Source organism: Equus asinus, chromosome 22, assembly GCF_041296235.1.
Source record: "Equus asinus isolate D_3611 breed Donkey chromosome 22, EquAss-T2T_v2, whole genome shotgun sequence".
NCBI lineage: Eukaryota > Metazoa > Chordata > Mammalia > Perissodactyla > Equidae > Equus > Equus asinus.
In genome coordinates, this window is record NC_091811.1 from 16,931,662 (window position 1) to 16,958,252 (window position 26,591).

The 26,591-nt window shown below is 47.5% G+C and overlaps 1 long non-coding RNA gene across 4 annotated transcripts in view; it reads left to right on the plus strand.

Annotated features, from left to right (window-relative positions):
* Positions 1-26,591, plus strand: part of LOC123279814 (uncharacterized) — a 54,305-nt gene that overhangs the window by 8,131 nt on the left and 19,583 nt on the right. For 3 of the 4 annotated variants that reach the window (XR_011496956.1, XR_011496957.1, XR_011496958.1), the window contains exons 2-3: positions 5,988-6,239; positions 8,118-8,270. This is a non-coding gene — a long non-coding RNA (uncharacterized lncRNA). Of the gene's footprint in view, positions 1-5,975; positions 6,240-8,117; positions 8,271-26,591 lie in introns of all 4 variants that reach the window. The other variant, XR_011496959.1, reaches the window with a different exon arrangement.

The window sequence follows — 26,591 nt, forward strand, 5'->3', positions numbered from 1 at the left end:
CTCTGGGAAAGCAAAGAAGGAGGTGGAATGACATTTAGAGAGCATCATCGGGTCAACCTGGTAGCTTAGCGTCAGTTCCACAAGAGGGGCCTTATGGCGTCACTCACACACTCTGTACCCTTCCAGAAAGGTCTTTCCTCAGACCTCCTTCTTGAACCCCGTTGTCACCAGCCTTCTGATTTTGGCCCTTCCAGGTCCTTAACTATGGAGCCAAACTACTGTCTGTTTCCTGTGATTTTCTGTAGACCCTTACTTCAGATCGGCTCTCCTTCTAGGAAAAGTGGGCAATCATCATCCATTGGCTAGAGAGAGGTTTTGTGTTACAAACTTGTGGTATTTTCTGGTCATTTTAATAGACCTAATACTTATGCAGTGTTACTATGTGCTATTATACGGTTAATCGTTGCAATAACTCTGGAAAATTGGTGTCCCATTGTCACTCCCATTTTACACATGAGGACGCTGAAACCAGAGAGGTTAAGTCACGTGCCAAGGTATGTAGAAAGTAATGGCCCAGCTGAGATTTAAGCCAGGGCATTCTGGCTGCAAGGTTTGTGCTCTTCTAACCACTGTGCTGTGGCTGCTGTCCTTCTTTTGAAGAACTGTGTGTTTGTGAAATATATCAGGCCTCCACGCATCACATCCGGATGGATTTTAGGCTTTTACTGGGGTGCCCACTTAGTCCCTTTTGGTCGTAGATCCCTATGATCAGGTATCCACTGCCAAAGATGCCCATGGTTTGCATCCTGATTCCTTCCACAGTCCCCTGATCTATGGTGGTAACCATGCCCGCCTCGTCTCTAGTTATAGAGACACTGTCTCTAGATACAACCAGTACCTAGGTTGAACCATTATAGTTAGAAAATCTTTTTTGTCTTAACTCTCAAAACTGCCTCCTCGGATAAGGGTAAAGTACAGCACTCCTCCTCCTGTATCTTTCACGGGGCAAAATGAAAACTCCCCCTCAGCCCCCCACCATCTGCAAACAGGCCGTAGTTAGCTAACACGTACCGAGCACTTATATTTCCCACAGGCTGTTTGAAGTGTGTCACACGTACCATCTCAATGAATCCTTAAAACAACCACATGGAGTAGGTACTCCATTTAGAACTCTGAAATGAGGCAGGGCAGAGGTTTGCCTCAGGTCTCACAAGAAGTCAGTTGGAGAACCAGGATTTAAAACCAGGCATCTGGCTGCAGAGCCAGCGCTGAGCCAATCTTGCCACAGCGTCAGCTCCTTCTCTCTTGCTATGTCAGCAGGGAAGGTTAATTCATCCACTCAACAAATATTTATTGAGCGCCTACTCTGCCACATTCGGGAAGGCCGTATGGTCTCTGACTTTATGCAGCTTAGTCTAATGGGGAGGAAGACACCGATCAAATAATCCTGTCAATCTGTGTGCAATTGTGTGTGTGTATAAGCACTGAAGCGGACATCTATGGTGCGATGACAGTGCGTAATAGGATGATTTTACCCGGTCAGTTAGGTCGGAGCTGGAGGCCTGAAACCACAAGGCCCCTTACGACTAGGACCTGCAAGCCTGTTTGCACACTACTGCTTCACACTCTGTGACCCAACCCCAGCTTCGGGAGCTTCGGGGCAAAGGGGAAAAGAAACAGCAGGAGAAAGTGCCATGCACCCCTCTGGGATCTTCTCTCCTTTCCTCTTGCACCTGCTGCTTTTTCCAGCCCTGAAGGTGAACTCATGAGAGGAGTGAAGCAGCCTGGCCTCCTGGAGGGTGCCCTGAAAGCTCAGTCTTCCCCAGTGTGAGAACCCAGCATCAGAAACTCTGGGGTGGAAGACAGTTCCTGGAAAAAACTAACCACAACAGACTTGCTGGGAGAGAAATGGGCATCAAGGACATAGACGTTGCGAGAGAGAAGGATGGAGACTTCACAGGATCAGGGGTCCCACTGGCAGATCCTAGAGAGGTGGACATGCCCTTCATCTCTGTTTGCCTAGTGTGCCTTCTGTAGGAAAGTGAGGATGAGTATGGGGCCCCTTGAAGCCACATCGCCTCCACAGATTCGCGTGTGTCACCACACGCATTCGTGGGAGAGCTTTGGCAACTCAGGGACCACACAGGTGATTTTTGAAGCACTTTATCATCTCGGTTCAGTGTGTTAATTAAAGGAGGGATGGAGAAGGATTCTCTGTCTCCTCTGAAAAGGCTTGATGGCGGAGGTCGTCTGCCTAGGTCTTTGATCCTTCAGCTCCAGCCCAACTGACATCTCAGGTATCAGAGACCCAGAAAATGGAAGATTTCATTCACTTAAAGCCAATTAAAAAAACCCAAACCAAACCTTTCCCAGACAGGCAAAAAGAGAAACATGGGGGGAAAATAAAAACAAGATGACAGTGTGAGAGCAGAGGAATAGCTCTCAGAGAAGCTGGGAAGTAATATGAGGTCAGTGCCCTCAGTGGTGTTCACTGTCCCCACACTTCAAAGGCGAGATTCTTTGCCAAGTCCTAGTGTGAGGTTACATGCAGCACAGGCTGTCACGCCCTCCAAGATCAGGGCCAGGACTGATAACCAAGGCGGGATGCCGGGAGTGCAGGGCTGGCCAGAGAGCTGGCCTCCAGTTTATCAAGCCGAGGGGATGGCACTTTCTTCTAGACTCACCAGACATGGTGACTCCACTGCCCTGAGAGCATTTGGTGGAAGGTTTCTGCCCAAATCCCCGTCTTTCGGGCAACCACATTGCAAAAAACTAGTAACGATGAGGAGCTGATCGGTGTAGTATTCCTCCGCTTAAGGGAAACCTGATTAGAAAAGATGGAAACAAAAAGTAGCTTTTGTTCAGAGTAAAGATGCTGAAGGGAAGGTGGCTTAGTTGAGTGAGTCTCACACATGGAGTCAAGAGAGAGAGTTCAAGTCCCAGCTTTGCCACTTACTAACTGGCATCCTTATGCGGTCTCTCAAATTGGATGGCTCTCCAATCCTTTGGTTGTAAAATGGAGCTAATACCAACTGCCTTATAAGGTTGTGAATATTTCATAAATGACGTATTTTGAATGCAAGGGCTTTTTAAGACTATACAATACTTTGCAAATAAAAAGGATTATTTCCATTAACCCGAAAATCAATAAAAGAAAAACAGTAGGTGAATTAAGTTTCTTTCTCCTCTGCTGTTACAAATCCAGAGCTGCTGTGTTGCTAGTCACATTGTATCCCACACGAATGGCACTCCAGGAGCATATGTGAATGGTGTCCCTTGTGTGGCAATGCATGGCGTCAAATCAAGTGGAAGGAAGTCAGCTATAAATGAAAAGCACTTTAGGGCACGATTCCAGTCTATATGCTACAAAGCTATCAAATAAGCAAAACATTAATGTGAAGCAATGTGTCAGTAAGAATAGAGTAGATTATGCTGCAGTAACAAAATAATTCTCAAATCCCAAGAGCTTAAAACACAAAGGTTTATGTCTTACTCACATTACATGTCCATCACGGGATAGCAGGGGGCTTTGCTCATTCTAGTCACTAAGGGACAAAAGGTGACAAAACAGTCCCCTCTGTTGAACACTGTGAGTCACCATGCTGGAGAGAAGGAGAGCTCTGAAGATCTTGCATCGGTGGTTGCATGCTCCCACCTGGAAGGGAGACACATTACTCTCACTGCCCACCCATTGGCAGAGCCAGTCACATGACTGCAGCAACCCACAAACACCCCGAAAGAACAATTCTGCCCAGAAGGTGGAGAACCAGAAATACTTGGGAACACTAATCACTGCCCCAATCAGTAACTGAAAACCAACCTCGTCAGAATTTTATCTACTACTATCAAGTAGGGTGGGAATCCCCTAGTGAGGGCCAGTGTTCAGAAACTCCAGTCTCTGAAAGGATGTCTAGGTATGGTCTAGTCCTAATTTTACTAGATGCCCCAATTGTTTATTTGAGCTAGTCTCATTGCTATGAGAGCTAACTGTATTTAACTATTCTTCGTTTTGTATTTATTGAATCATAGAATGGCAGAGGTGGATGAAACCTCAGTGCTCCAGCAGTTTCACAAATAGGGAACAGACCAGAGAGAGGCTAGGGGGCTTTTCCTAGTCACACAGCCATGTAGGGACTGGCCTGGGACAAGCATCCAAACTTTTTGTTCAAGTCTAATCCACTTGCCTCTACACCACATTTCCTTTAGCTTCTTTTGACAAGACCAGATGTTTCCATTTGGTGGGACCAGCTCTGATGTTATTTTTACTAATACAGCTGACTCATCTAACAGAATTCATCTGCATGACTTCTTTCATCAAATAATGGGATGTCTGCTCAGGGAGGCCAACAGACCCAGGCTTTTAGTGGAACTCCTTGTGGAGTGGCCTGTTTCTAAGACATTCATAAGTTCATTTGCTAGGAGGCTGGCTGGCCTATTGAGTTCACATTTGAAAGCTGTTTGTTGCAGCTTTAGGCAACTTATAAGATGAGCCCTTTATCTCCTAAAGATGTCTTCTAATGCTGTGTTGTGTTACTTGATTGGCTACTGTAATAAGAACAACCATTTGTCCCATGATAAACTACGAAGTCCGTGAGAGCAAGGACCATTCTTCCTCGGTCCATCAATATATTTCCAGTTCCAAGGCCCTCAGTAAAATTGGTGGCATGAATGACTGCTTGCTCTGGGCCACATGCAGTGCTGGGAGCTTAATAAATATCTTGTCCTCACAGCAACCTTGTAGGGTAGATATTATTGGTCCCATTTTATAGATGAGTTAACTAAAGCTAAATAGTAGAGGCCATGTAGCTAATAAGTGGATAAACTGGGGCTTAACCTGGGCCCATCTGGCTCCAAAGGATCCTCTCTGTCCACAATACGGGTGGTTTGTCTTCTTTCTCAACATTTTTGCCTCCACAAATCTGTGAGCTTCTTAGGCTCAGCTTCACAGTGTAAGCGTCTCTGTCTGCTTTATGCCACCCAGAAAAAGTGCTGTGTACATTACAAGTGGATCATGAACCATTGCTGACATTAATATTGTTGACAATAATATTGAATTTGGGCATAATCAGATTGAAATTATAGCCCCAGAAAACATTCCTAAGAGAGTCGGCTAGGAGTTCAACCCCTGGAGTTACACAGATCTGGCTTTGAGCCCCAGCTCTGCCACTTGTGGGCTGGGTGAGCCTGGGCAGGCATTTCACCTCTATCCACCTCTGTTTCCTCATCTGTAAAATGGTGATAAAAATGCCTAATTGATGAGGTTGTGGTGAGCATCAATGGGGTATAAGCAAGACGCTTAGTAAAGTTCCCGCTGTTCTGTCACTAGTCGCGTAGTAACATCAGGAGGAGGATTTATAAGAGCTGAAGCATTGGTAGAGATTGCTAATACGGAGAGAATTGCTGGTGGTTTATTTAAAGTTCCTCCTTGTTATTTTCTTCAAGCCATTCCATAGTTATCCATTTGTTCTTTGACAAGTTCCTGTCTGAAGAGTGGCTAAGAAGACTGGGTCTTTCAAATGTGTGGTTCTCGATTTGCAGCTGATGGGGTTCAAGTCACACTACCCCAAACTACAGCAGCTTGGCATATGGAATGTCTTAAACTGAAGGGGTCTGAGAAAATGGCGGAAACAGGACGGTCACTCTGACCTCGCCCTCCCTCCCTCCCTCTCCATTATTCCCTGAAACAGGTCATAAATCTCCTGTGGGAAAGATGCCCTCCCTGGACCAGGAGGAAGGAAGACATTCTTATCACAGGAGATAGCATTTGGGGCCGAGAAATCCGTACAGACAAATGTGGTTAGACTCGCCCTTATCTTCGCTGGTCCTCCCTCACGAATTACTCTCCAAGCCCAAAGCCCTCGGCACTCAATTCTTCAGAAATTTATTGTTTCTTTGTCTAAAAGGTATTTCTTTGTCTAACAGCTTCCAACTCTGGTCACTTCTTCAGGTCTTCGTTCTCTTGTGAGGACTCTCATGGGCATGCAAAAGTTCAATAAAATTTGTATGTTTTTCTCCTGTTCATCTATATTTGTCAGTTTACTTTTCAGACCCAGCCAAAGACCCTAAGAGAGTTTAGGAGCGTTTTCCTCCCCTACACGTCCCTGGAGGTTTGGGCAGGAAATCACCCATTGAAGCTGGATTTTAGGTACTCAGAACTCAACTGTTGTGGGTGAGAAAATGGGATGTACGCACAGCGCGCTGAAAATCCACACCGTAAAGGCCCCTTTGAAGGGAGATGCTGTGACGGTTGGAAGGCAAGCAAAAGCAAATGCCGACAAGATCTTCTTCGTGAGTCACTTGTACGTGTGTATGATTGGTCAAATCCTATTTCTTGCTTTGGTTTTCTTTGTTTATACAATTTGGAGATATAGCCTTCCCCAACAACCAGAAATGGTAGGAAGATAAAAAACAAATTATTTAAGAATTGAAACCTCTGAGGTCTTTCAAAGGAAAGAACTATGAAGGTTCGATGTATCCTCATTACTATTACGGAAGTCAAATGACTTTAAATTTAGGGGGAAAGGTCTGGGCTTAAGTCCCACCTCTGTGACTTGAGGGCATTGTTTAGTCTCTCCGAGTTTTAGTTTGCTAACCTCAGAGTGAGACTGAAGGAACCCTCCGCTTGCCTGCTGTCCCCATCTGAGCGAGATGAGATGAGGACCAAATGAAGGTGTTTCTGCAAAGTGCTTCGTAAACTCTCAAGTACTTTTCTCATCTTAGTTACTGCTTTTATAATTATCGCCTTGACTCTCTGTGTCTCCGGGGAGTGAGCTCGGAAAGGCTCAGGCAGTGACGAGGAAGGTGTGGAGTGACAGTTCCCAAGAAGGGGCTATTTTGATCGTGGCGGGCCGGCCGCTCCCGCTGATTGTGGCGGGTGCGAGGAGACAGGCGTTGGCTTTATCTTCTGAGCGATGACCTGCAGTGTGATTTTTCTGGCCACTCTTCTCCCATCCTCTGGTGTCCCGTCAGGAGCACAGGGAGTTCAGTGGGGGAGGTGGGCCTTGTGGAGAGGGGGCCTCCTCCTTCCTACAGGGCATACAAGGGCTTATGGCAAGAGGCCAAGGGCTGAATTTGAAACCCAGGTAACAGAGCCAGTGGGACGAGATTTGATTCTGCTAATCCAGATCCTAGAGCGACTAGAATGAGGGATTTGTATTTTTATGGTGCATTTATAAAATACAGTTGTTCTTTTATATACTATTAATAATAGATTATAATGATAATGTTATTGGTTGACAAAGGACCATTTTCCAACCTATGAGACAGATAAACACATTTTAGAATTGCAAGACTTTCTTTTCTCTCTTTCCATTTCTTTTACTTTGTTTTGTTTTCTCTGTTTCATCAAACATTCATAGCACTTCTGCTGTGTACCTGGACTGTGATAGGTGCTAGGAATACAAAGGAATAACCCCACCTCTGCCACCTGGGAATTATAATGTGGCTAAACTCAGTGGTAGATGGGCAAGGAAGGAATGCAGCTTTGTTGAATATTCTATTTATCAGTCACTGTACTTTCCATTTTCACATATATTTATTTAATTTAAAACTGTAAACGATCTCCATAAGGTAGCTAATGATAATAATAACAAAACACAAATATTATTTCATTTAATCCTCAAATAACCCCATAAAGCAATACTATTATGTCTGAACTGTCCATCAGGATGCTGAAACTGAGAGAGTTCTGGAACTTGCAGTGAGTGACTAAGCAGGCATTCAGGCCCCAGTTCCCTAAATATGGAGCCCACCACGCAACTCTAACCTTCTGAGAATGACCCCAAGAAGCCCTGGCTCTAAGTGGTGGAGCTGCCTTTGTACCCAAGTCCCGGGCCCATGGGGCTCAAACTCTTTGACCCTGAGCAGAGCACACTTCTCAGATACTGAGTCCAAGCATGAGGCCAGAGAGTAGGCTGGAGACAGGACTTGGGGCAGACTGGGCAGGGTCCTAGCGAGCCAGGGGAAGGAGCGGGACTGTATCCAGTGTAACACGGGGAGTGAAGAGGAGAGAAAGGAGGAGCTGTGGGCTAGAAGCAGGGAGAGGTTGGCTTTCGTGCTGGCGCGCCATCTTTATTCTGGAATGGTCAAGATGTAGACTCTTTACGCCTCAGTTATCCCGGCTGTGAATTGGGGACAGAGAGGGCAAAGGGCACTCAGTATTCCTTCTTTTCCAACAGTGGCCTGGGAGCAGTAAGCCTGGCTTGAAGACAGGGTGCCAGCCCTGGCTCCCTCATACACCAGCTGAGTGACTGTCGGCAAGTCAACTTGATGCAGCCTCCCTGTTCCCCCTTCTCTGTAGCGGGTCATTCTACATTCCCCATGGGGTTCTTGTGAGTATTAAATGAGGCAACACATGAGTAAATGAAGTGACTGAAAACTGGATGGATAAATGTAAGTGCAATTAGGATGTTTATTTTAGTGTGATAAACTAAACATGCCACCGGGTCTGCAGGGTACTGTGTGGTTAATTTCATGTGTCAACTTGACTGGGCTAAGGGATGCCCAGATATCTGGTAAAACATTATTTCTGGGTGCATCTGCAAGGGTGTCTCCAGAAGAGATTAGCATTTGAATCAGTAGACTGAGCAATGCCGGTGGGCATCATCAATCCACTGAGGGCCAAAAGAGAACAAAAAGGTGGAGGAAGGGTGAATTCGTCCTCTCTACTTGAACTGAGATACCCATCTTCTCCCGCTCTGGGACATTGTTGCTCCGTGTTCTTGGGCTTTTGGACTCAGACTGGGACTTATGCCATCAGCCCCCTGATTCTCAGATTGAATTACATACCGGCTTTCCTGCGTTTCCAGCTTGCAGACAGCTGATCGTGGGACTTCTCAGCTTCCATAACTGTGTAACCAATTCCTATAATAAATCTCCTCATCTGTAGATCTCTGTATAGCCTATTGGTTCTGTTTCTCTAAAGAATCCTGAATAATACAGATCCTGTCCCCTTTTTACAGGGAACTCCCTGGCGACCTGTCAGCCTGCTATCACATGGGCTTTAGGGTCAGAATGCCTTGCATTTAAAAATCTCCTTCTTTCTAACTAGGCTGACCACTTTAAATAACAGAATCTCAATCCCTTTAATTAAGCAGGGAAGGTAATATTGGCCTAAGATGCTTGTTAGAAGGCTTAAATTAAATGTAAGCAGTTACTGCAGTGCCTGACGCATAGTAAGTTCTCAACAGACAGTGCACCATGTTCCTTCTCGGAGCTCAGGCTGCAGATGCTCCCTCTCCCACTTGGAAAGCAAAACTATCATGGGGCAAGTACATCAGCCTGCCTGTGTTTCCTGAATTTCTCCCCCAATACCATAGAGCTGGACAAGGGCTTACAAATCTTCAGAGCCAAGCCTTTCCTTTTTCAGATGAGGATCTTGAAGACCAGAGAGGTAGATTTTGATGGTAGCTAGCGGTAGCTCTGGGGACAGAAACATTTCTCTCACCTTCTCCTCTGGACTCAGCTCCCAGGTGTCTTTGTTCATCTCACCATTGCCTCTGTCCGCTCCTAGCCCAACAGCAGCCTTGCAAGCCAGCCTGCTCTGAGTTGCTCTGGGCTGCTCACTGGAGCAGAGAAAGTGCTGCAGAAGGCCACACGGTGTTGGCCCTAGGAAGCATCAGAAGTAGGGCCTTGAGAGGTTCTGGCAGCAGCGACCTACTTACAAAAGGAAAAAAGAGGGAGCAGTCATCATGCATTTTACCGTTGGGAGGGCTGGATCCTCTGTGATCCGCTTCTTGGAGCACAAGCTTGCTCTAATTGAGCCTGAAGAAATGGGACTAGGGTGCCCTTGGGCTCTGCTGTCAGAGGCACCCATGCTTAGTGTGGTTGATCATCCAAATAGAAGCCCATGATGGAGGGAGAGAGAGACAGAGACAGAACAAGAGCACAGAACCCTTGTTTTGCAGGAAAGGAAAGGGGGAGAAGTGGATGCGACAGCCCCAATCTATTCTCACTGCAGACTCCACTCCAAATGTTAACAAGAATCTGTGTGGCATTTCACAGTTTACACATTGCTTTTGTGTTATCTCATTTAATTCTCCACAACAGCACAAAGTTAGGATTTTTTCCTTCCTTTCAACAAATATTTATTGAGTTCTTACTATGCCACTGGAGGTAGGTATTGGGGTCAAGAAATTTTTGCTGGTCAAGCATATTTTGAATTATTAATCACATTTTAGAGAGGAGGGAGCTGAAGTTCAGAGACTGACTCATTGTAAGTATTCGATAAACAGATTCAGAACTCAGATTTAAGACTCAAAATCTTTCCATCATACCACACAGCTGGGTGCCCATTAGGGTCGTCAGACCTTAATATCCCCCACTTTGCCCCACCTCCATCACCCTGGAATGACTCAGAGAGATGAATGCATGAGAGTTCTGCATTTACACTGGTCAGCTCACACAGGTCCACAAGCAGAGCCAAAACCCTCTGCTTTGCCTTGCAATCTCATCTTCAAACACGGAATGAAGGGGGTCTCTGATTCTTCCTCTGCTTCTAGGATTGAGTGCAGCCAGAGTTATACACGTAGATTCCCAATTCAAGAATGTACTTATTTATAACTAGAAGGATATAGGCTGGATATCAATCAATAACCATCTATTGAGCATCTTCTAAATGCTGAGCAACATGCCAGGCTTGTAGAGAGGAGATGGGACTTACAGGGTGACTTATAGGATGTGTAAGAATTAGGGAAATCAAACCATAGGATGCCAAGACTGGAGGCTGCGAGACAGTGAGACAATGAGCTGGCTGAGTAAGAATGGGCAGTTCTTGGATTGGTGCGCAGGGGAAGAGAGAGCATCCCAGGCAGAGGCACAGTTGGGGCAGACATAGAGGTGGGTATATTATGGTATTAGGGAAAGGCTAGCAAGAAAGAGGTCTGAATACGTGAACGCCAGGATTGCAAAGCACAGAACCTGAGGCAATAGCCCTGGATTCCCATACCCTAAAGAGGAATGGGCTTTAATCACAGCAAGCCTTGGTAAGTCCAGAAAACCTTGGAACCTCTAGGGTCTGACCCTTCAGCCATTTTGAGATGCTCCTTATTCCTTGGCATGAGGCCTGGAAAAGGAGGAAAGCTGCAAAATTCCCACCAGATGGCAGTATTTCCTAGTGCGACTGCCCTGGGGGCACGCCATGGAGGGATTTGCCTGCAGAGTGCCTGGTATTATGACTTACAGTACCAGGCAGCTGTCCCCAGAGCCAGAGTTCTGGTTCATTCCATGCCCCACCCTCCCTACTCCCCCCTCCCCCCAGTAAAATACTTCCAAGGATTCCATTCTGGGAATGGGAAATGTGAGGTTGTCAGGGGAACCCAGAACCCTCTCCAATTCAAGGGGTACCTCCCCCCCATTTAAAATCTGAATGGTGCAAGCATTCTCACTTTCCCGTGAGCCACAATTGCCTGGGGAGCAGAGCATCTGGACCCTGTCTGTGTTCAGCTTTGCCCACCCCTGTGTGATTCCTCAGTGACCAGCTCTGAAGTATACCAGACGTTTCACTCCCCCTCGGTAAGCTCATGCACTTGGATCCCTTGAAGGTGGGATGGGGGCAGGTGGGGACAGAGACAGATGGAACCACAGATGACCCAAGGACAAGGTGCTCACTTAGCTGCTTACTGTGCTACATACTTGAGCAAGGAGAAGGTGCAGAAGGCAGGAGATGGGCCGGGGGGTCTGGGATCCCTTTTGTGCCTTAGTCCTACAATCTGCAAGATACTAGGGGGCTTTTGGATCAGTTTCACATCAAAGCAAACCCAATGCAAATGCTACTATTTTTCTGTTCCCTGAAGTCCGTGAAGAAGGTGGCTACCTTAAGAGTGCAGATGATGTTATTTTCCAGTTTAGAGAAAGGTTTAGAGACAGCAACAGATATCATTCAAATAAAAGTCTTAATTTGGCCAACAATGCCTGAAATGACACATCATTCAGAAACCGTATGTTTTATTTAGAGACATAGGGCTTGCCAGGACTTTGGCCGACACCAATAGCTGGGACAAAAGATGATCTGAGTATATGACAAGCAAAGGGGTCTGGAGACGGTGAGGGAAGGGTGTGACGATTTAGGTTTAGGTCAACCTCCAATGATTTGGTAGCCAAGGGCATTCCACACAATGAGGCAATTTAAGTTCCTCTTGGTTCTGAGAAGCTCAGACTCAGCTCTCTCTCCAAGCACACTTGGGTTGTCTATCGTCACATGATTCTTCCAGAATTCTGTGATGCTACTTGTGAAAATGCAACTAAATGTAGTATTGTTCTCTAAGTTTGGAAGCATTCTCTCTCAAATGTGCCTTCTTCCTCACCCCTCATTGGAAGTGCTGTTTTATAAGCTAAAGAGAAATGCACGTCAAGACCCTGAGCCTATTCCTCCTGACATCACTGCTGTCAGTGTTCACATATTTCATAGCAAATGTAAGAGAGACAGTGTGGCACAGTGGGAATCCCACCGGATTTGTAATCAGAAGACTGGAATTGTATCTTAGCTTATCAGAGAGCTGACTGTAGCCTCTTTAGCATCTCTGTGAACAGTTTCTATTAAAAAGTGATAGTAACTATGTGTCTTAAATCCCAGGGTTTTTTGTAAACTGAATGAGTTCATGTACATGAAAGAATGAGAGAAACTATAAAGAACTACCGTTATCACTAAGGTTTCAAGGATCTCCCAAATGTCCTTCCAGTTTGTTGGGGTTCTCCTTGGGAACAGCAGGAGACACCTTCCCCCAGCCATGGAGCAAGTTCTCCCCATGCTCTTACCTCAAGCTGAACCCAGCGGGATCTGGGGCACCTCCTACAGCGTGTAGCGTCTGGGACTGCCTCCCCTCATCATCTTCAAAGGCTGTCAACCACGTGGTTGTTCTGTGGCTGTTCTGTGACCCATGACATGGTAGTTGCTGAGGCTCAGCCTGGGTCCTACCTCTGTGCTCTGTTACTGCTGTCTTCCTCACATGGAGTGCCTTCGGGCTTTGTCCCCATTATAAACAATGAGTACAGCCTCTTTACACCCTGGCTCCTACCTCCTTGGCCTGGTTACTCTTTCACTTCCCTTCTTCTCTACTCATAATGGCAGCTGACGCAGCTTCCCAGAAAGTGCTAATGAAGACGCTATGCTCTCATCTCTGTTCCAAGCAGCAGGTGCACCCTCTGAGGGCCCCTCAGTAAATACTAAGGGCCAATCTGCTCAGCGCTGCAATAAGTCCACTCCCTAAAAGTGAATGGATTTAAACTCTATAAGTTAAGTTGGGCTATAGCCAGGTTAAGCCCACTTTCTTCAAGAAGTTCTCTGGATCTCCTAAATCATGGCCCTCCAGAGTCCCTGTGGATCCATCCTGGGCCCTATCTGACTATGACTACCCATCAGAGCCTGCTTCGTATCAGGGAGATGTGGATTCGGGAGCAGGGGCTCCTGCCAGGGGCAGGGAGAGGCTTGGTTTTTATTAATATTTATAGTCCTTGCCACCTTTGCACTTTGTGCTTTGCATTCAATAAATGTAAGAAAGAGCAAGCATTCAATAAACGTAAGTTCAAGAATTATAGTGAAGAGTGGAAGGTCCTGCCTTAGGACATTCACATGTTTGTAAGAGGGAATGGGATACAGAAATGGGAAACCCAAAAGTTAAGGCACCTGTAATAGAAACCTAGGGTCCCTTCCAACCCCAAGATGCTGCGAGTCTGTGGGTAAGTCACAAATGCAGGGCTTTCCTTTCATCAGCCTTTGTCCATTCGGAAGGACTGCCAGAGTGAACAGGGGGCTCAGGCTCAGTGTACCTGATCTTCTCTTTTCAAAACAATGAAAAGGCAGAATGGAAATTCCACAGCTGCGTGAAGTAAGGTCTGTGTCCTGACAGTGCCCTGGCTCCCACAGGTCTAGGAGGTGCTTCCTTTCTCACGCTGGTGGAAAGGAGACAAGAGGACCCCCAAGTGCTCAGACCTAGCATTTTCTAATTGGCCTGTAAGAGGATCCACTCTCTTATGGTGGCTGCAAGGTGAGCTGCTCTCCTGACATGCTCCATTGGGCAAACAGTATGGATTCTTGTGGAAACAGAAACCCTGGGTGTGGGCAACTCCAATGGAGCCCTGGGACCCTCGAGCCCACGAGCACTGGGTCCAAGCATCTGATCCAAGCCCCAGGAGGAAGATTCCAGGATAATGGGGCAGATCCTTCACTCAGACCTCAGCTAGCAGTGCAGGTCCAGGGGTCAGCAACTTCTCAACTGCAATTAGGGCAAATGAAGTAGGTCAATATGGATAAATGTCAGCACACCTTAAAGTCACAATGTTGAGTGAAAAATACAAGAGGCAAAAGGATACATGCACTAGGACATTGTCCATGCAAACTTTTAAGCAAGCATGCACATTTGAAGATAAGTAGAAGCCACGCGTGGAAGGATGCATGCTGACGTTGGGAGGATGAGTTTCTCTCGGAAGGGAGGGCAGAGAGGGAGGTGAGGTATTCAGAGAGACTTTAGTGTTTATTCGCAATTTCATTTCTGAACAAAAATCTCCTGATCCAATGTGTCAAGGTACACAAAATCTGTTACATCTTGACAGGAGGTACATGCATTACTTCCTGAACATTTGAAAATTCTGTAATAGACAACAACTTTAAAAAAACAAAGTTCTGGAGTGAGAGGAGAAAGATAGGAGAATTCTGGCTGTGAAGAGCTATTCTATGGCCCTCACCACCACCTGTGAGTCTCTATTCTGACTGCACGTCGGAACCGCCTATGATGCCCAGGCCCCTACTCAGACTTACAAATAAAGTTGAGTCACAGAAGATGCAGCCCAGGTAAGTCAATTTCTGACAGCTCCATGGTGATTCCGTCCACACCAGGGTCGGAAGAGGGGCCATGAAGCGGCTGCTACTGCTCTACCCAAATGTAAAGTCTATACCATGGAGTCTCCTAACAAGGTCCCAACCCAGCGCTGGCCTTTTGCCCAGGTGGACTTCTGCTCTCATTTTAGAAGCCGCTTCTGGATTAGGCTTCTACCAGGAGAAAATGGTTCCTGCTGTTGGGAGGACCCTGGTGGTATTGTGTTCTGGCCACAAGCAGACAGAAGAGCTGAGGTCATAGGACTAGAAAAAATCTAAGATTGACTCACTAGTTCTCTGCCTGGTGGGATCACTTCTGACCACCCTGCATTCAGTGGTCCAGGGGTGGGGGTGGGGTGGTTTTTTGGATCTGTTGGTGTCCCCCAGCTGTCACTGGCGGAGCTCTTATTTTGTCTCATTTCAGACATTCAACCTTCTGAACCCATTTCCTCTTTTTGGGTCTGAGAGAAGGTGAGGGAAAGCCCCTGCATGAATCTACACTAGTGGATACAGGATGCCGTGTGCTCTGATGGGATGAACTTCGAATTGCAGTGCTGGCTCTAGGGCTGACTGCTTGTGTCCTGTGACCTTGGGTGCCCTCTCTGGGCTAGGAAAGGCGTTTCCTTGAACCTGCCTACATATGAGGAAGTCGTGAGGTGCGAGCATTGTAGGAGATCTGAATACCAGTGCCGCGTCGGCCTCAACCTTGTAGTCCAATGATCAACATGTCTTGTAGGTTCTCAGCTCTTTCCTCAAGGGCATAATCCAATACCATGCATATTGCACGTTCCCAATAAATACTTGTTGATGAGAGAAATGAATGAATAAATGAAGTATTTTGAGAAATGTATGTATGACCTGAGAGCAAGAGATTGTTATAATTAGAAAACCATGGCTGGAGCTGGGAACCAAACCGAGGCGCTGGTTCCCGGTGCCTTCTCTATCAGACGTGGCTGTCCGGCTCCCAGACAGCCTGAGTCTGAGCCAAGACTCAGAACGCTGGCTTTCAGCAAAGCCCCAAGGGAAAAGTCATCCATCATAGAAGGTAATGGTGCGTGGAAGGATTTCTCTCCCCTCCCCCTTCCCCAATCTTCCTCAGCCTAGTGGCTGTTGGGAAAGAATCTGACTTTCCCAAGAGAAGAAAGGCCAATTTTAGAACAGCTTTCTTTCTTTCTTTTTCCTAAGCAAGCTGGTGCCAGTACAGGACATTCTGCACTGGTCTCATGCTAAGGTATTCCTGAGCTTTCTCCGGCTCTGCCTAATTTCTCTCCCCTCCATCATTCTGCTACCCCAGCCTCCAATTCTCCATCTCACTTTCTGTGCCTTCTCCCAGTATCACTCAACCCCGGGGGGCAATAATACCAATGAGGCCACTCCACCAAAGACCTTGGTTTCCAGAACTGATGTAATGGGCTAGGGTCTGGCCTCACTGACTTGCTCATCATCCTTATAAGTGACTGAGGCTAGTTTGGACAGCTTCCCTGGAAGGAAAAGAGCCCTTAAGAAGAATTGTAGTGGCTCCTTCCTCTCCTCCATATCTGTCTATGATAGATATAGGTAATAAGAAGTGGAATAATAGAAAAATAATTTTTTGAGCCTTGCCACTCAAAATGTGGTCCCCGGACCAGCAGCATAACCTGGCATAACCATTGGCATCACCTGGGAACTTGTTAAACCTGTAGAACCTCAGACCCACTGAATCAGAATCTGTGTTGTAACAAGATACTCAGGTGCCTTTCATGCCCTTGAAAGTTTGTGAAGTCCTGCTTTATCCCATCAGTGCCACCTGGGAACTTGTTGGAAATGAATTCTCAGACCCTGCTCCGGACCTGCTGAATTAGAAACTCCAGCAGCAGATGCAGCCATCAGCGTTTCAATAAGTCTTCCAGATGGTTCGAATGCACACTGGAGTGATTTAGTCACACCTGATTTAGAGCATGCTTTCCCTTGAAGATCATTTAACGAGCAAGGAGAATGGCACTGAGTCAACAAGAAATTACAACAAATGCAGCCAGAACAACGCCAGGTGCTCCACTTTGGGCGGCAAAGACAAGCGTGTCAGGATCCCTCTCCTTCCTTCTTTTCGCAGAGAATCAGCCTCTGTAATGTGAAAGAAACACATCTAGACATCCCAGGAGCCGCGAAAGCGAGGAGGGAGGGTCAGGCACACCAGTGTTGAGTTGATCAGTGGAACCATGACTTCTACTCCTTAAAAAGAGCGCTCCTCCCAAACCATCAGAATCCTTCCACCGCACGGGCTCGGTAGTGCTGAGGCCATGTGGGTCTGAGGCTGTGGAAATCGATTCTGCAACGGAAATGGGTACCATTATTCCCTGGTTAGCTGCTGCCCCCCCCACCCCCCACCCTCACCACGGCCCCACCTCCAATTCAACAAACTCCAGAGCCAGCTGTGGTTTTAGAAGCTGGAGCTCTCCTCCTGTTCCATCTCAGTTTCATACACGCCACGAGCTGCTCCGTGGGTTCAGTGTCTTTATCTGTAAGATGCGGGGTAGCATTGGGTGAGAGGATGTCTAGTCCCTTCTGGCTTTCTGACTTTTTTTCTCCTGGAATGGTTTGGGGACAGCCTTGCTCAAAGAAATTAGGTGTGAATGAGGTAACTCTCATAGTGTCTTGTCCTTATGGTGTTCATTTTTTTATATCTCTTAAACTTTTATGTTAGGTATTTAACATATTTCAGCAAAGCTGATTCTCACTCATACTACTTCTCAAAGTGGTTTGAAGTATGTTATTGTGAGCCCATCTTTACCAGATGGCAATCCCGGACCATGTGGCCATAAGGTCCCTGTTGATCAGCATGGACTTTTCTTCTACAAGAGGCCTCAGGGTGGGCATCAGGGCCCAGGACCAGTTTCTATATTGATGCCCTCCTCTATCATGTGCATCATGTATTTTTGGACGCTAAACTCATGTTCAACACAGCCTTGAGGTTTGTGGTTTCTCATGGGAGCTTTTTCCCACTCAGCTCCGAGTAAAGAGAAGATTCCTTGCCAGCACACTGGGCTGACGGTAGAGATTTTATAGCTGCTTCTTACTGAGGTTATTGCCCTTTGCAGATGAAGCAGAGATTTTGTAGTTTCTTTTTATTTGACTCACAGCTTAGCAGGAAGTTCTCAGATCCCGGCTCTTCAGGCCACATCTCCCGTTCTGCATCTGCTAATGGCTCTGGCTGTTAGGGCCTATGTCAGAGTCTAGTCTTCATGTCCCTGTCTCCAGGGTTGTTGAAGTAAGAGGATCTTATTATTATTCTGGCTTTCAATTCTATCATTATTTCAGACATCTATGGATTTTCCTTTCTTTCTTGTCAGCCCAACTGCATATTTAATTTTTTTAACTTATTTTATTTAGCATTTTTGTGTTGAGGTGGAAGCTTGCGCGAGCTTAGCCTACCACATCTCCATAACTATAATCTTGGACGGTGTAATGTTTCAAAATTTCTCCCTAGGCAAGCAAGTCACTTATTGGATTAGCAGAGAGAAACTTTGATCATTCCAGACTTTTCTATGGAGTTCTACTGTTGCCAAACTGAGAGCTAGAGACTCCGAACATCCATTTTCTCCCTGCACTCAGTGCTAAGAGAGAGGAGGCCCATGTCCCCTGGGAGTTTCATTTCTAAACTGCTGCATCATCAGCCCCCAGAGCTGAAGGCTCCCTTCATCCCGACTCCCCACCCCTTGGCCCCCACCTGGGTCTGGGAGCCGGTCTGCTTTGTATTCATGGGCTTCTGTTGGGCCTGTTGAGTGAGCTGCCTCTGCCTGGTGCCAGGGCAGGCCAAAGGGACCTGTAACTGGTGACCTCCTCGAGGAAGATGGGGTGGGGAGCATCTCCTCTGTTCTACACCGTAGAGGTTTCATCCTGCTTTCAGTTTTCTACGGTGTTAGAAGATAGATCCAGAAGTTTTAGTTGTGATTTGCTCATGGAGCTGGGAGGCAGAGGTGCTGAAGAAAAAGCAAGGGAGGTCTCAGCTTGTTGGGGGTTTTCCTTTCTGGAACTGTTATCAATGTGCTCCTCTCCTTACACTGAAAACAGAAACCTGGGTCTTATGTTGAAATCTCAGCTAGAAGGTGTGGGCATGGAAAATAATTGTTATCTTGATACTGAAAGAATAATAACACGATAACTTGGAATTTTGAGGGATGGAGGAAAGGTGGAAGGAAGACTAAACGTCGAATTTCTCATCTTTCACAGAGAGAGGTTCACAGATACTGTGTAAACTTAAGAGCAAATAATAAACCTAAAATTCAAATTGTAGAGGTATTAATAGTAAATGCTTATCTTAAAATAATATTTCTAAGTATGTTTGAAAGTGTATCTTAAATTTGAAATCATTTTAAGCATATTCTTCGGGTCACAAAGATAACTACTAGGAAAAAGATAAAAATAGTAGAACTAATAAAAATTAGGAGACAGATAGGAGAGGAAAAGTATGCGGTCTAGAATTCAATAAATTCCTCATTTGTTGCTGTTGGTAGACAATGCTTTCTGTCAAATTTTGATAAATCAGGGAATAGAGGCATAAACATTTTATTTTATGCTACGATGGTCACCATGAGGGAACAAGCCCAGAAACTGGTGATACTGGGTGTCTCTCAAAGGCAGAAGGGGAAAATTTTCTCATTTCATGCCTTTCTGTAACATAACTATTTTTTATGATCATGGGCATGCAATTATTTCCACAATAATAAAAGCCATTTAACATGTCCAATGGGTCAGCGATAATTGTGTCCTGGTCAGCAAGATCTGGCCAGAGAAATGTTTTGATTTCTAGTTCTGCTAAACCTATCTTCTTAAGCAAGATAAAGCCGTGGAGGCCAAGAAGGATAAGCTCACTTTGATGTAACAGCCTGGCTGGAGAGGGAGCCAGATAAGACTCTGATGGCGGGGGCGTGGGAGGGAAACAAGAAGGTCGAGTGCTTTTTCAAGGGTCAGGCTTCCAGGGGCACATCTAGCTCATTTTAGGGTCATTAACATCATGCCCAGGAAGACTATTTGGAGAGTAAGAATTTTCTACCTGGAGAATAGGGAAAGGAGCTTAGAGAAGAGTGCTGTTCTGTATTTTCCATTTGGTCCACTGATTCCCACACTGAATAATAAGCCCTTCTGCCTGCTTTAGGGCCCCTTGTTAGAGTTCTTGATTTGTTTCAGTTAAGGAGTAGCCTAGAGAAAATAAATGACAAAAGACATGTTCACCCAGACGCCATTCTGTGAAAAGGAAGCACGCCCCAGCACAGCTTAGAGTCCTATTGATCTACAGGGATGGCAAACATGAGAGGAGAACCTCAGCTCCCAACTCTTAGGATGGGGCTATGTGCCCCAAAGGAGACTGAAAGGAAGAGACTTCTGTAGCACCCCTAAGACTCACAGAGCCAGCACCCCTACAGATCTCGCTTGCTCCTGCCAGTGTTTACTGTGTTCTGACCATTCTCCACGCTTGGAGAAGCTTTGTCTACCAGCCTGGGCCCTTGGGAACCTCAAAATGTAAGCTGGATTTTCCCAGTAAGTTTTCAAGGTGGCATTCAAGTTTCTGATTTCTTCTTGATTCATATCAACAAGGATGCTGTCCTTTCCCTTTGCCCTGACTGAGGTAACAAAGACTTCCTTGACTCCACTGCGCGAGAGTGGAGAAGCGCTTAAGACAGGGCGGCCAATGGGCGAGTGCACCATTGTCCTCTGGGAAGCACCTCTCCCTTCCCAACCCTCCAAACACACTGGCCCAAACCATTCCCCGTGCCCAGGTGTTGGAACTCCAACTCCTGTGTCATGCCGTAGCCGCTTCTTCAGTGTCGGGTCCAAGGGAGGTTTTCAATTCCCTCTCCTCCTCCTCTTTCTCACACGGTCCATGCTCACTCTTCTTTCTGGACAATGCGAAGCTTATGCCTCTGTGCTTCGCACAGTCTCTCCTCTGTTCCTGGGAAGCCCTTCTTCACCTCTCGAGTTTCGAACCTTGCTTGATGACCTCACAGGCTAATCGGTCTCTTTTCTGGGCTGTTAGAGCACTTTGTACACACCGTCAATTAGATTTGGAACTTTGTATTTCATCCTGTCTGTGTCTCCCCACATTCCCTGGGGTCCGGGACTGTGTCCCCTCAATCTCTGTGCCCAGCCCCTGGCACAGCACGCTCACAGCACACACCCTGGAGTGCAGTGGGTATGAACCTGAACCTGGAAACATAACAGACCTGGGCAGAAGTCCTGGCTCTGCCATTTACTTGCTGTGGACCACTCTGAGCCCCAGCTTCCCCATCTGTACGAGGATGAGAAGTTTCTGCCTCATTGGGTGGTTGTGGTGATTCAATCAGATCATTCCTGAAAAACGCTTTGCATACACCAAGTCCTCAATCAAACTCAGCAACAATTTATTAAAGGAAATGAATGTAGTACACAATTTCAGCGGGTTTTTTGCCCACATTTTCTCTCATCTTTTCTAAAACTCTTAGGTGAGGCAGGATGAGTGACAAAAACTTTAGAGCCTGAAGACAGGCCCTAGAATTACAAGAACAGGCCAACTTTCCACGCTCAGAACTCTGCACTCCAAGTTGGAAGCAATGATGGGTTTCTGGAGAGGCTGGCTTTTCCAGCTCCCGTCTCCAGATTGACTTGCAGCCTCCAGACTGCTAGGGCCATCCTTTTAAAAAGTCCTCTGCCGATGGGGGTCACGACTCTGCCGGCAAGCACGTGTCAGCATTAGAATATCATTCTCACTTCCATCCGCCGCAATGGATGTGGTTCTAGACCCTCTGCCCTTGTTCTATCATCACAGACTCATGTCCCATAGAGCACTAGTCGTGACATCTGCAGTGTCTTCTCTGCTTCTGGACAGGGAAGAGTTTCCATCAAAGGCTGGAGGCCAGAGCTGAGTCTCCAGCACGGGCCTTGGGTGCCACCTCGTGGACAAATGCCATATTTCCCCCTGTGCCTAATAGTCCACGATTAAGTAGAGAAGAGTTACTGTTAAATACAGACATTTTAGATTTGTTTTTATCATTGAAGGTAACTGGCCAGGCCAAGGATCAGACCCATAAATTGACAAATGTGCTTCAGCCAGCTGAGCTCAGGAAATCCAGGTCACAGAGAAGGGGACCTAGCAAGGCGGGAGGGATGTGTTCAGTATGAATCATGCACCTCACCCCGACCCCAGTGAGAACAGGCCGCTGTTCTCTGTACGTACAAAGGTTGACTTGACTCATCTTTGCTATGGCTTCACCATGTTACAGACCTGTCCTCATCAATGGGGCTCCGCCAGCCATGACAGTGACCCTAACTCCACTTTTCCTTTCTCTCTCTTTACTTGTTCAAAGTACTTGTGCTAGTTGAGCCTGGTGGTCACCCAGTAAGGTGGGCAGTGCTGACTATTTTCTAGTAGATTTGAAATGTCTCGTCCCAACCCAGAGAGCTGGGTAGGGATGCTGCTGGGGCTGGAATGCGGACCCCTTCCCTCTGCCTGCTTAGTTTTGCTATTTTCTTGCTGCATCTCTTGCTGAGATTACTGCAGTGACATCACCATTGGTCTCCTGCCCCCTCGTCTCTTCCCCTTGAATTCCCCTTTTGTGGTGGAGTCAGTTATGTCTTTAAGACAAAGATCCGATGACACTACTACCTTGACTTAAAAAAAAACCAAAATGTTCATGGTTCTTTCCGCAACCAGGATAAAGCTGACCCCTCTTTGCATCCTGCATAGTGTCCCTGAGTCCTGATGGCTCTGACAGCCTCATCCCCAGCTCCTCTCCTCTCTGCCTCCTGTGCTCCTGCTCCTGCCCCACCCACCTAACCCGAGCCCCAGACGCGGAGCATCACTGCTCCCGTGATGCAGACACCCTCCACGGCCCGCCTCCTCATTTCTTCTCAGAAGAGACTTCCTTCCCACTTCTGCCTGTCCAGCTCCAAACCCGTGGTGTGCTGGGAATTCGGTTTGCTCCTCCAGACCCATTCTCCCCGCTTCTCCTTGTGGCCTGGAGACTACCACCCAGCCCCTTGCTGTCTGGATTTCAGCTGGATTCAGCCACAAATCCTGTACTAGCAGGAGCTCAGAAGGAGGGTGAAGAGAACGCTCAGGATGCTCCCCCCTCCTCCCCTGTGGTTTTGGAAGTGATTACATTCCTCTCCTGAGCCCTGCAAGCAGTCGTCTCCACAGCCTCGGCAGTCCGCGGGTTCAGGCCGCCTGCTCGCGTTCCACCCACCTGCTCCTGCAGGCCTGGACTTAGAGCTTCCTACTGTGAGCCGTGCCTTGTTGGCCCCTTAGCACTGCCCACTCCTCCCTTCAGTCACCCCTTCTCTGTGTGTTCGTGGTTCTGCCAGGAGGCCCCTGAATGATACGACCTCTTACTGGAGGCCTTTCCTGAATCCTCCTTCTTTGGGAGCAAAAGTCATCATTCCCACACACTACCCGATAGGATTGCTGTTTGCACAATTAGCAACTCGGTGGTAGTCCTCTTCTACCCACCTTTGTATCCACAGACCTGAATATGTGATCTGGCATAGAATATGAGGTCAAAATGCTTGTCAAATGAATCAATAAAGGCACAAAAGAGATATTTTGTTGGAAAGACTGTGGTGCTAATGACGTCAAGGTTTTGGGTTTGGGTTTCATGTGGATCAGTTATTTTTATGAAGAGCCTGTGGCACAGACTCCGCCCTCATTCTGATCAGTCACAAATGGTTTCCTTTGGAACGTGGATGGACACGTCAGCAGCAGCATCCTCGGGCAAGGACTCTGCTCAAGAACACACAGGCACTTAGAGGCCCAGCTGTAGAGGGAAAGTGCAATTCTAGCCAAGCCATTCCCTGTGAGTACCCCGGCATCGTGTGCGCCGAGGCTTGAGGCCCCAGATGCAGGAAGAGGTGCTGCCTGCACCAGGAGAATGTCAGGTCAACGAAGTGTGTGCTGGTGAAGTGGGGGTCATCATCCAGGCTTTCCCCCTTTCAGTCGCCCAGTTGAGCCAGTGCCCACGTTGAGCTTCAAAGCAGAGGGCTGAGGCTGCCTGCCCAGGGCACAGTTTGGGTCTCTTCAGTGCACCCCCCCATCCCACTGCTATGGCCCCTTTCATGTCACACTGCACTAAAACACAAAGCCTTCCTGGAGACCACTGGGAAGGGAACACCAAGGGGGGTCACTGGGTGAGTTGTTGGGGACGGAGGGTGGGAATGAACCTTTCTTTTCACGGGAGAAGATCCAAGGCTCAGGGAGGCTGTGCATTGCCGCTCAGCACCCCAGACAGGATTTGGGACCCAGCTGCGTGCACAGAGAAGTGATGAGCTGGCCCAGCCTCTTCATTCGCAGGCTCCGTAGCACCTGCCCCCAGTCCTCTCCCAGGCTGTCGGTTTCCTGAATATCTGCAGCCAAGCCACTGCTGAGCACAGCACCTCTTGTTTCCCTGGGCTGGTGGCAGGAACAGTCGGCAAATCTCCTAAGGATCTAGTTTATTTGCCGCTAAAGTGATTGCAGAAGGATCGGGGATGGGAGTCTTTGAAGGGCATTTGGGAAGCGGGCCTGAGGTTCAACATCCATTACGTAATCCATAGCTGCAGAGTTCTGTGCACCTAGAAGGTATTTAACTAAAAGTTGGTGAGTGAATTAAAAGACAAAGCCACAAACACAGTCACCAAGGCTGAGCTGACTTTACAATCCCCTCTCCCCACCACAACGTGCACAGTAAATACCCCAGGAGTCCGTTTCTGGCTGGTCCTTCCATCTTTGCCCTGTTTCTCACTTAAACTGGGCTCTTGCTCTTCCTTTAGCATCCTTGCTGGAGCATCCTTGTTTCTTGGCCCTGCTCTTGAGGTGGGGTGCTGGGCAGTGCCCCCACGCTGCTCTATTGGGAATTCTGAGACTGCTGCTATGAATAAAGTGACACTTGGTTTCACATCCTTATTCTGAAAAGAAGCTCCATTTTACTGACTGTATTTTTAGTTCCCCTGCGGTCACTTAGAATGGCTGATAAGAGAATTGAAAAGGCCACAGACTGGCCTCACAAACAGAGGAGCATGTTTGAGTGCAACCATCTTTATACATGGGGATCGCCCCAAGGGAGGTATTTCAATGACATTGACCACCATTGTTTCCTCCTCAATGCCCTGAGATAAATGCAGAAAGTGTAGGTTCTCCTCTGGGCCACTGGAAGATGCATCTCTGTTTAGACCCACCATATATGTAAGGAGTGATGGAGTGGATACCAACCATAGAGAGAGGGAATCATAGGACCCAGAACAGCTGAATCAATGACAAATTGCACCATCCCAGTGCTTTACTCATGGCAGACTGGCTGGGCCACTGGCTGATGCTATACACTGCTGAGTTCAGCATCTCCTGCAGGGTTCCATCTCCTTAACTGTCCATTAGGTGCCCAGGAGTTGGCAGGTGGAAAAGTGTCTAGAGTAGTGCAACCTGTGCAGAAACCCCACTATGGATGTCCTTTCCACACTCCTTTCCCTCAAGTGGCTGGCAAGTCTGGGTGGCCTCTGTGCCAAGGAATGGACATTAACCTGGAAGCATTACTGTGGCTGCCCTCCTGATCAAGGCCCAGCCATTACCTGTACTCTGCCCCATGTTGTACTGTGCTTACTGCTCTGGATGTCCTGTGGAGAAGGCACAGTGCTGGACCCATGAGTCACTTCAACCACCACAGGCCCTGGGGATGGGGGAGTTTGGTGATGACTGACTGAATCCTGGGTCCCCTCACCTCGTGGGAAGGGAAGACTCAATATGATGAGAAGTGAGAGGGGACACATACTCACTGACTTGCACTAACTGTCCTCCAGGATTGTCCATCCAGGGCAGACGTCAACCAGGCCATCCAAAATGAACACGTGTACCCCACATAGGTGGTGAGATCCTTCACGTGCTCACTGTCTGATGTGGCAGGAGAGAGTTTGTGGCTGTACCTGTGGCTCCTGCCATCACTATGACCTGCTGGTGGCTCCTGGCCTTCTGGCCTACCAGACCTGGGTCTCAGTAAACTCTGCAAGGAATCTCTTCCTTCCTCTAAAACCACTCAGATTCCATCATTGGAAGAGATTTGGCGGCAAGTCCTGATGAGCCTTTCCTTGATTTCCCACTGAGCCGCAAATGCTGGCCTTACTCTGCTTCCCAAGCTCATGGTCAAGGCCAAGAAACAGGATGCAGGAGAAGAGCATTTGCTGGGTGGTTCTTTCAAATAGCCCTGCCTTGTCTGTCTCCAGTGAACATAATCTGATCTAGGAGCATCACCTGAACATTCCTAACCATCCTCCAGGGTGCCTGACAGTGATATCTGTGGCTAACCTCATGGCCCTTCAGGGCTGAAATGGTCTGGGCTGGTGATGGGGTGCGTGTGATGTCTAGAGGCCACCGTTTTGCTTCAGGAGAGTGAGTGAGAGGTAAAGGTTAACTTGTCCCAGACTGATCCCTTGCAAGCTGGCCTCCCAGAGAAGGAGGTGGCCTCCTGCCGAGCTCCACGGCAGCCAGGTACAGCCCAGTGCTAAGGAAGTCAATCTGGCTGATGCTTCCCAACCCTGAACACTGAGGTGGTGGATCTTCCCACTAGCTTGCCATGTCCCACAAGCGGAACTGCAGAGGTTGACCCCAGCTCCCTGATTTTAAGAGGGGACGGCCTGGTGTCTGCACAACCACAAATGCTGAGCTGGCCAGATAGGATGGGAGCCAAGGTCTCACTATGTTGTCCTGCTGTTGTATCCTGATCCCTGATCATTCCAGGCTAGTGTTCCCCTAGTCAGACAACTCAAAATCCACCATCCAGGAGCTGAGATGACTGTCCTGGACCCTACAACCAGCCCTGCCAGGTGTCTGGTACTGTCCTATAAAGCTGTGGACAACAGGGTTCTGCTCATT